Source organism: Protopterus annectens, chromosome 12.part0 (genome assembly GCF_019279795.1).
Source record: "Protopterus annectens isolate FY-2018-M chromosome 12.part0, PAN1.0, whole genome shotgun sequence".
Classification (NCBI taxonomy): Eukaryota; Metazoa; Chordata; order Ceratodontiformes; family Protopteridae; genus Protopterus; species Protopterus annectens.
This window is the reverse complement of record NC_056746.1, coordinates 1,274,323,523-1,274,334,033: the sequence shown is the minus strand read 5'-3', so window position 1 is coordinate 1,274,334,033 and position 10,511 is coordinate 1,274,323,523.

Sequence of the window (10,511 nt, the reverse complement as noted above, 5' to 3'; positions counted from 1 at the left end):
TATGTTTATCAAGACTATACTTAAAGGGACCAAAGTAGTACTCTGACATGTATCACCAACATATTCCATAGGCTGCAAATACTCTGTGATAGGAATTCATCCCTCCAACTAGACTTGTTTATGCTTTTGGGCTAGTTTTAGGTGTCTATTGTGGTTGTTTGTAAAGGCACTGGTTTTGTGAAGAAATAGGAGGTCAAATAGGATTTGGTTTTTCATGGCTCAAAAAGCTAAACACAGGTCATCACTGAAGCAGCCATTAGGCTATTGTGCAATAAGGACAGTTATGCTAACCTTTCGGGACAGATGAAGGATTTAAGATCATTAATTTTCTTGGTCAGAAATCTCTGGGGTCTTTACAGCTGAGTGATATGCTTGGATTTGCATTGCATTCAGTGATGAGTCTGATAAGGGAAGACTGCAGGATGACTTATTTGGCTCTTGAAGCTATTCCCTTGGTAATTAGCTGGGTCAGATCAAAGGATTTCCTGATTGTGGTGGAAACATGATGATCAAATGTGAGAGAATTGTCCACATAAGTGCCAAGGTTTCGTACGACCTTCTCTGTCTGAAGTGGAGTACCATTTAAAACATATGAGGTGGGAGCAGCTTTTTGTAGAACACTACTACATTGTACTTTTTTGCATTTAACTTCAGACTGTTTTCAGTACACCAGGTCTCTGCACATTCCAACCCTTGCTAGAGCAGTTTAGCATCTGCGGATGAGTAGATTACAGTACCAAGCTTGCTGTCAACAGAAAACTTGGTTAACCACACCTTTGGAATATTGACTTGGATGTCTACAAAATAAATGTCAAATAGGAGATGGCGTAGGTCAAGTTCCTGTGGCACACCATCTGTTACATTTTTTTATTCGGACAGCGTACCAACAATTTTTACAACTTGGTATCTGTTGGACATTCAACCTGCAATCTAGTGCACAGTACAGGGGTTTACATTAATTTTTCTAATTTTTCAGGTCAAAATAAGCAGTGTGCATACAGAAATCACTGTCCACAGCCTTTGTAATCTTTTCAAAGAAGCTTACTAGGTTCTGGAGGTAGGACTTGCCTTTCACAAAATAAGACTATGTGGGGTCTAGTTCATTCAGGTTGCTTATGTCTGCATAAATGAGTTCTGTTATGATACGCATCATGACTTTGCATATAAGGTTGGTGAGGCTGATGGGCCTAAAGTTACCTGGGCCTGTAGAGGGGTCACTGTTGTGTAGGGGAGTCACTGTGCCTGTTCTCCAGGTATCTGTCTCAAATCCCATAGACAGACTGAGGTTGAACAATTTAAGTAGAGGCTCACATAGTACATTCTTGGCACTGATGAGAATGTAGCCTGATATTTTTTTTATTTTATTTTATTTTGTTTTAGATTGTTTACTGGGGTAATACACAGATCACTAGAGACCGTTTGCAGGCACAGCCATGGTGTCTGGTCCCATGGAAGTATCATTTTTAGTCTTTTACAAGGAGTCTAAAACTTGTTTCAAGGTGATTTCAACAGAAACTAAATTTTGAGTGATACTGAGGACAATAATGTTTGCAGGTAGGTTAAAGTTAGTATTTAAATTCATCTGCTAATATATTGACTATATCCTTGGAATCATAATGTTTGATTTTACTGCTACTCCTTTCACCATTTCTGGTTTCTAAAAATATAATGGTTTGTTTTATTACCCTGCTTTGGTCATGGTCTAGAAAATGTTTTATCCATCTTCTGTCTGTGCTTGCCCCTTATAAATACCTCACTAGGAATCCACTGTGAGCTGGAATCCTTTCTTGTTCACTGCCTGCTCTCTGGAGCTTCCTCTGCCCTCACAGTAGATGGCCTCTTCTAAGATTGTACTTTCTCTTTCTCTTTTATACCAGTTCTCTGTAAAACGTTCCATATCTCTGCTTTTGTTTCTAGTTATGTACAGTTCTTCTAAACAATTAAATAAATTGGTCAGGACAAACTCTGATAGATTACCGTTTAGGCAATGTAAAGCAATGCAAGGGTCAAAATAGTCTTAGCTTCTCCAAAACCATAATCACTTTTTCTGCAGGAAACAGAACAACAGCAAGGTTTTAGGCTGAAAGTAAATTGTTGAGTTGTTAACGTTTTTTTTTCAAAAATGTTTATTTTGCTTTCAAACAATACAATACAATGTACTGATAATTTAAAAAGTACAATGTTAGGTGAAACAGTACACAGTGAGTCAAACCTTAAAACATATAAAGATCATCAAATAAAACAATATCCCTGTAAATAAAACTATTTACACTATAATACAGGAAGTGCTACAAAATATCTATGTGCTATCAAAACAGAACCAGATAAGCATACAGATTAGTTATATCTTTGAACAAGTTTACTGAACATTTTAAATTTACTCTTTTAGACTATGTTTTAGGAGAAAGTTCCAATATTGTTGGTAATATAGTCGTTTATTTGTATTCTTAGTTATAAGTGGATGTGAAAGTAGCAGAATCCAAGTCAGACTGTCGACCAGTCACAAGTGGAGTTCCACAGGGATCGGTCCTGGGTCCTCTCCTGTTTGGCAGCTACTTCTCGGAAGTCCAGGCCAACACAGAGGGACTCTGGCTGTTCAAGTTCACCGATGATTGCAAGCTGGGAGCCATTATTAACTCACCAAGTGAAGTAGGCATCCTACAGAAAGGCCTCACTGAGACCAATGACTGGTGTCAAAACCATGGCCTTAAGCTTAATGCCAAAATATGCGTCGTCATTCCCTTTGGGAAAAACTCAGTTCCCACTAATTACCACATTGATGGTAGCCCACTGAACACTGAAGGCATTATAAGAGATCTGGGGACACAGGTTGACAGCAACCTCTCCTTCGACCACCACATTGCCACTGTGGTCAGAAAGTCCTTCTATGTGGCACGTCTCATTACCAAGGGTTTTGCATCCAGGAAGAAAGAGGTCATCATCTCTCTCTACTCTTCCCTCATTAGACCAATCATCAAGTATAGTGCCCCATTTGGCATGTACCTCACTAAACACCTGCAACAGCTGGAAAGGCCACAAAAGTACCTCATGAACAGGATTCTAGGCCTTAAACACATGCCCTACATGGACAGACTCAAAAAACTCCTGCTTTTCTCTGTCTCATATCATCTATTAAGAGGCGACCTCTGCTTGACTTGCAAAACCATGTCTGACCCAGCCCTGCTAGAAATATTACACCTAAAGAAATCCCAATCCCTCCGCACCACATGCTCCAGGGACCTCAACCTCACTACCACACTGAACAGAACATGCTGGATGGACAGGTTCATAATCCAGAGACTGCCCATGCTCTGGAATAGACTTCCCATACATGTCAAGCAGAGCACCTTACTGGCCCTTTTCAAGAGAAATCTTAATGAGTGAATGGGAAATAGAAAGTTCACCCCAGGGATCGCTTCAGTGGATCTACTTGATAGAGGCCCCGGGAACTAATTGCGTCATGATGCCAGGACACTTCTATGGGCTAGGCTTGTAAAGGCTCCAGGGCCATTGACCTAGTACACACCTAAGAACCTATGAACCTATGTGAGGATATATATTTAACAGACATTTTTCTGAAGCCTGACCAAGAAAGTTTAGAAAGATCCAACCAATTTTGAGTGATATATAGTTTGATTAAGGCAAACAATGAGAACAAGATATGCAACTTTAGTTTAGGTAGTTTATAAGTGGTAATATTTAAGATAGCAAATTCCCAGGACAGAATTGACTTTTCATATCCCATTTTTTCAAGTTTTACTTTCAAAGAACACCAGAGTTTGTGGGTGTATGTGCAGAACCATAAAATATGTAGCAAGTCTGCTTTTGGGAATATGCAATAAGGACATTAAGAGGTGATTTTTGGATTAAAGGTATTAAGTTTTACTGGGGTAAAGTTGTTAACATGTTATTTTTGAGTTTTCTCTTGTTTGTGGTCTGTATAATCCATCACATTCTGTGTCAAAGATGAGTCCAACGTTGTATGACCTATCTTGAACACTGCTGTGTGAACAGGGACATCAGACATGAGTTTGTAGACATGCAATGTCCTTACAAGAAATCAGATGGGATGGATGGAATGCATCTTACTGTGGGCATAAGTATGTATGTGTAGCATTAAAAATCCTTGCTATGGAGACATTCCAGCAGCCATAAAAGATACACTAGGAATTTTGCAGGCATCTACTTCACCTCTTATGAACTTCAGAGGACAGAAACAACAATGAACAGGCATTTTATGAAATGGATGGATTCCCTGAGTTTGTATAGGCAATTGACCACACCCATATTGCAATTAAACCCTGCCTAGGCAAAATGGTTTCTGGTATGTCACCTGGAAGGGCTTTTGCTCCATCAAGTTCAAGGTGTTATGTAATGCACAAAGTAATATTTCCAGTGTGTCTGTGTGCCATCCAGACAATTCTCACAAATCCCACAACTGGCACACAACTGAGTTTACGAGCACTTTGTGCTAGATGATAATCTATGGGGAAATCTAACTGATGAGTGTACAATTCCTCCACCCCCTGTGCTCCACTAAACAGCCAAAGGTGTGCAGACCACAGTCCACTCAAATTTGTCCAATATCTCATTTTGCAGGTGATGCTGGGTGAACCCTGGAGCCATGAATTGTGATACATATATGCAACCCTCAGAATGTGGATGGAATATAATTTAACAATACACTGATCTAGACTCTTGTCAAGCATTTCTTCAGAGTGCTGAAGACCCACGTCCATTGCCGAGATATCGCTGCTCTGCTGTAAGCTCTGAGGACCTGCAGTGGGATATTTGTTGCAAATGATATGCTTTTCAACATGGTTCTATACAAGCATCTGTAAAATGGATTCGCCATTGGAATGCCAGATGGACCAGAGCCAACAACAGAAGAAGAGCTGAGTGAGGAGTCACTGGAACTGGACGCAGGGGAACTCCTCATGAAGCTGAGGCTGGCTTGGTATGCTGTGGCACTGGCAAAGAAGCAGAGTCTGGTCAACAGCTATGGGCAACAGAAGAGACAACACAGAATAAAACTGATACATGCAGTGCTATATCCTGCCTATGCAGTATAGTGCACTAACTGGTGTGGATTAAATGTTACTTAACCCATATAACAAAGAAAGCATGGAGGGCATAGTCACCATCAATTGCATATCTGAGGTGGGGCAAAGTGGCAGGAATCAACAACTACATAGATGGAAGCAGTGAAGAGTAACAGAGGTGTTAAGGATATTCAGGTTCATGGCTGGGAGCTTATGGGGAGCTTGGTACAATGGATAACAGCAGGTTGGAGCTTCCAGACAGGTGGCTGGATATTCTATGTGGCCACACATTTCTAAGGCCGAGTGATGCGTGTACATCAGAATGAGCAGCATGGATATGCCATGTGTATTCAATCCACATGTGGGTAGGAAGTAAGCTGTGGATGGCTGTAGCTATATGGTTGACTCTATCATGGAATGGCACCATCACAATCACCTGGTGGCAAGGATGTTGTAGAGCAGCATAACCTTGACTGTCTCACCATGCCATGTCTAGGACTGTTATAAAGGCCATGACTAAGAGGTATGGCCCTGCATGCTTATCACCTGTACCTGCCAGTGATGATGTAGCACTTTACAATCTTGACGAACCTGCCATGTGGGATGTATCCACAGTGGAGCGAGAAGGGAAATGCCCACTTGTATGGAGACAGAACATGCCTAGATGTCCTGGGAGCCCATATGAGATTGCAGCCATATGAGTGACATATGGTGCAGCCATAGCAAGCTGTGCCACCAGACCTCACAAAAGCTGTAATATCTGCAAAGTAGCCCTCCAATAACAAAGCGAGCCAGTGTATTTCCAGTCCCCATATGCAATATCATTATGCACGGATGTCAGGTCCTGAAATATGCCATCCTGTATGCCACATGCCATATTAATCATCTCCAATATGGCACTGGTGGCCCTTGTCTGTGCCTGCATCACCAACCTGCATATTCACTCATTTATGCCGTGTGTGACACTAACATCCAGCAATATACCTCTCCCTTGTGCTTTGTGCATGCTCTGTTGTGATGACAATGGCCACCATTGTCACATGTGCTGTACATAATTGTACACCATGTGATAAGCTGACTTGAATGGCATGTCCCTCTAGAGACACTGGGACCTCATCTGCAGTGCAAACAGCTACCACGAGCGTGTCAGTAAACTTGAATTTTACTGCAACAGCAATGCATGTAATATTTTAGAAGCTGAAAGAACACACTAGTTCCCTGTTCTGCAAAATGTGGTAGTGGTAGACGCCTGGAACAGTTGGGGGTGGAGACAGGGGATATGGTGATGTTTATCTTTAGATTTCCATGACAATGGGGCTCTGCCATATACTTGTAGTGAAATACAAGCATACCGACCTGGTATATTTCTAGCAGACATACACAGCATCACCACTAGTCCAGCACCAACATCCGGGCCTCCTCTGTGTATAAGTGCCCTCTCATTTTTCCCAGACAGGGACACAAATGACTCCTTCATGTCTGTCAGGTTGAAGGTTGGTAGTTCTCCATCCACATCCACATCCACATCCACATCCACATCCATTCTTTCCCCAGAAATATCATGAGCTTTTTTGAGGGCGAGACCATTCACAACACTGACCATGTGTTGGACCTGCTCTGGTGTCCTATTATGGCCACCGGTGGCATTCATATCTGTCACCAGGTACTACCACACCCATTCCCTGAAGGACTTGTTAACCATGCCAATGTTCAAATTTCCACTTGCATCAGGAACAAAGGGACTTTAATACTACCTGTGTCTCTGCTGGGGTGAACACCTCAAGCTGTTGTTGTTGTTAAGGTACTTTTGGAATGCTTGTACACTTGAACATACAGCTATCATCAGTCCCTGGTCACAAATGTGTCTACCATCCCTCAAACTGTCCACTGTCCCTACTGCAGCTCTGACTGCAACATGCAACATGCTTGCTGTATAGTGTTGTAACTGGTTATTTCCAAACTGCAAGCCTACAGTGGCAGTGTGGAAACAGGTGGCCATTAATAAACTCTACAACACAAAGAAGAAACTGTTGCAGAAAAAGGTGAAGTCCCAAGACTTGAAAAATTCCTTTATTAACCTCAACAAAAAGTTGAGATCCCTCATCGAAATGTCCAAAGCCAGCTATGAAGGCATAATTGTGGCAGACACTAAAAACAACCACAAAGCCTTCTTTAGTTATATCAGGAATCCCTATGCCAATACCCAGATTTTCTCTGAGTTACTGCACAATGGTACCTCCTATACTGAGCCAACAAGTATTGCCAACATACTGGCCGACAGATTCAGTGCCAACTTTACCCCTCTCTCTCTGCCTCTAAAGGACCAATCTCAATACCGGAAGAATGTCAGGTACCCTGCATTACTGCAGCACAGGTTAAAGTTGCATTGTCTAAGGCCAAGAATACAGCTTCCATGGGACCAAACAATATCCCTGGCTGTGGTATACATGAATTACAAAGTGAACTGGCACCACATCTGTGTGCTCTGTTCACTCACAGCCTCACCTCAGGCTTTGTCCCTACCGAATGGACAGTCATCCCTCTCCATATAGGAGGAGCGACTACATACCCTGGAAATTATTGCCCCATTAGCCTGATGAGTCAGATATGTAATGCTATGGAGGGCATCATCATGGACCTAATTAACAAGGATATAGGGAATCTTGAAACTGTTGATCCCATGCAATTTGGTTTTGTGAAAGGTAGATCATGCCTGCTCAACCTGGTTGACTTCTTTGAGTCAGTCACCAGAGCGGTGGATTAAGGTAAGACAGTTCATACAGACTACCTTAATCTGCCCAAGGCCTTTGATACCATTTCTCACTCAGGAATTATTGATAAACTCACCAAACTAGGCATCAACCCCTATATCATTAGGTGGGTTGCAAACTGGCTCACAGATAAAACACACAGTGTGAAAGTAGTGGACTCCAAGTCAGACTGCTGACCAGTCATGAATGGAGTCCCATAGGGATCGGTCCTGGGTCCTCTCCTGTTTGGCATTTATTTCTCAGAAGTCCAGGCCAACACGGAGGGACTCTGGCTGACCAAATTCGCAGACGACTGCAAGCTGGGAGCCATTATTAACTCCCCAACTGATGCAGACATCCTACAGAAAAGCCTCACTGAGACCAATGACTGGTGTCGAAACCATGGTCTTAAGCTTAATGCCAAAAAATGCATTGCCATCTCCTTTGGGAAAAACTCATTTCCCACTAATTACCACATTGATGGGAGCCCACTGAACACTGAAGGTGTTATTAGTGATCCGGGGACACAGGTTTACAGCAACCTCTCCTTCAACCACCACATTGTCACTGTGGTCAGAAAGTCTTTCTATGTGGCACATCTCATTACAAGGGTTTTGCATCCAGGAAGAAAGAGGTCATCACTTCTCTCTACTCTTCCCTCATTAGACCAGTCATAAAGTATAATGCCCCATTTGGCATGTACCTCACTAGACACCTGCAATAGCTGGAGAGGCCACAAAAGTACCGTATAAGGAGGATCCTAGGCCTTAAACACATGTCCTACATGGACAGACTCAAAAAACTCCAGATATTCTCTGTCTCATATTGTCTACTAAGAGGCGATCTCTGCTTGACTTACAAAGCCATGTCTGACCCAGCTCTGTTAGAAATGCTACATCTAAAGAAATCCCAATCCCTCCACACCACATGCTCCAGAGACCACAACCTCATTATCACAATCAACAGAACATGCTGGAGGGACAGGTTCATAGCCTAGAGATTGCCCATGCTCTGGAATAGACTTCCCATACATGTCAAGCAGAGCACCTCACTTGGCTCTCTTCAAAAGAAATCTTGATGAGTGGATGGGAAAAAGAAAGTTCACCCTGGGGGATCACTCCAGTGGCTCTACTTGATAGAGGCACTAGGAACTAACGATGGGTGACACAATGCCAGGGCACTTCTATGGGCTAGGCTTGTAAAGGCCCCAGGGCCATTAGCCTAGTACACACCTATGAACCTATGACATTACATGTCACTTGCTATATATATATATATATATATATATATATATATATATATATATATGTAAAGAGAGAGAGAAAGAGCAAACAAGAGAGAGATATAATTATATTATATACACAGTAATACATTTCCTGCATGTTTTACTTTCTTTTTATTTTTCTTATTGACATTTTATTAATTGTATTTTGTTTATGTATATATACAAGCTTGGGTCCTCCAGGCAACACCTAATTGTGTCCCATGTGCACATCTCTGCAGCCTGATCCATATAGCAGGTGTGTCTCCCCTAATGTCCATTTCTGTGTTTGTTAGCTGGTCCTCTGCAACATTGTGTGCTCATAGTCTCACACCATCCAACTCTATGTTGCCACCATATAGTAATCCCTGACATTACAATATTGCACAGGTGGGTTGGGGACACACAAGACCTGTGCTCATAATGCTCCTCCCCCCATACTTTTCTCAGCTCCTGTGAACAGTGGTTGCTGTTGCACCCCCACCAACACACATATTACAGTCGCTCTTTCATATTTCTACATACTGATAACTCCTTACCACAGCTGTTCTAGTTAGTTTGGTAATTCTATGTATATTGTAAGACTGTTTGTAGAGAAGTGAACACTGTGATGGTGACCATGGATGAAGTTATTCTGCACAAGTGCTTCTGCATCACACTTATCATACCATGTGATGTTAGCTTTGTATTGTACTACAGGACCAGGCCTGCCAGTGCACATGCCCTGGTAGCCCATCACATAGTCTGTATATGTTCAGGCAGATCCATTATTCCCTTGCAGCCATAAGGTTTTACAACATCAGGCAACTGGCTCTCAGAGATTCAGTGCCACATGGATCATACAGGTAGTGGTGTGTTGCTATGTCGATCAACTGTGTACAAGATGGTACTGCTATGCTCCCAAGTGTGAAGGCTGAACAAGTGCAATCATCTCATTGCACATGTTATTTGTAGTTACACTAATGTACACTGCCATCAGGCTATCGATATGCCGTACTGGTACATCAATGTCTTCCTCTGCATCTCTGATTATATGACTAACATATAACTGTACTAAATGCATTTGTAATTGTGCTATTGACCTTACTTCTGCCAGTCATTCCTAACAGTGCTGTTTTTAATGCCAAATGTACTGAGCTTGTTTGTTTCCAGTGCATTTAGGACCGTGTTGTTCCTCTGTGACACTTCAGCATTTTATCAGATGCTCCTGGCTGTGTGATTACAACTGTATGTGTGCTGATTGCCCTTGTCTGATTGGTCATTTGTAATACATTTGTACTTGTGTCACTGTCCAATCACTCTGCCAGACTTACTTATTGATTTTATCCCTCAGTGATTTTCCAGAAAATGAGAAATCTTCCATTGAAAAACCTAAAGCTTGTTGCTAAACCTCTCTCTTATCCTGTATGAATACCCATCAAGCGAGCCATATCGAAGGATTCCTACATTATGGAAACA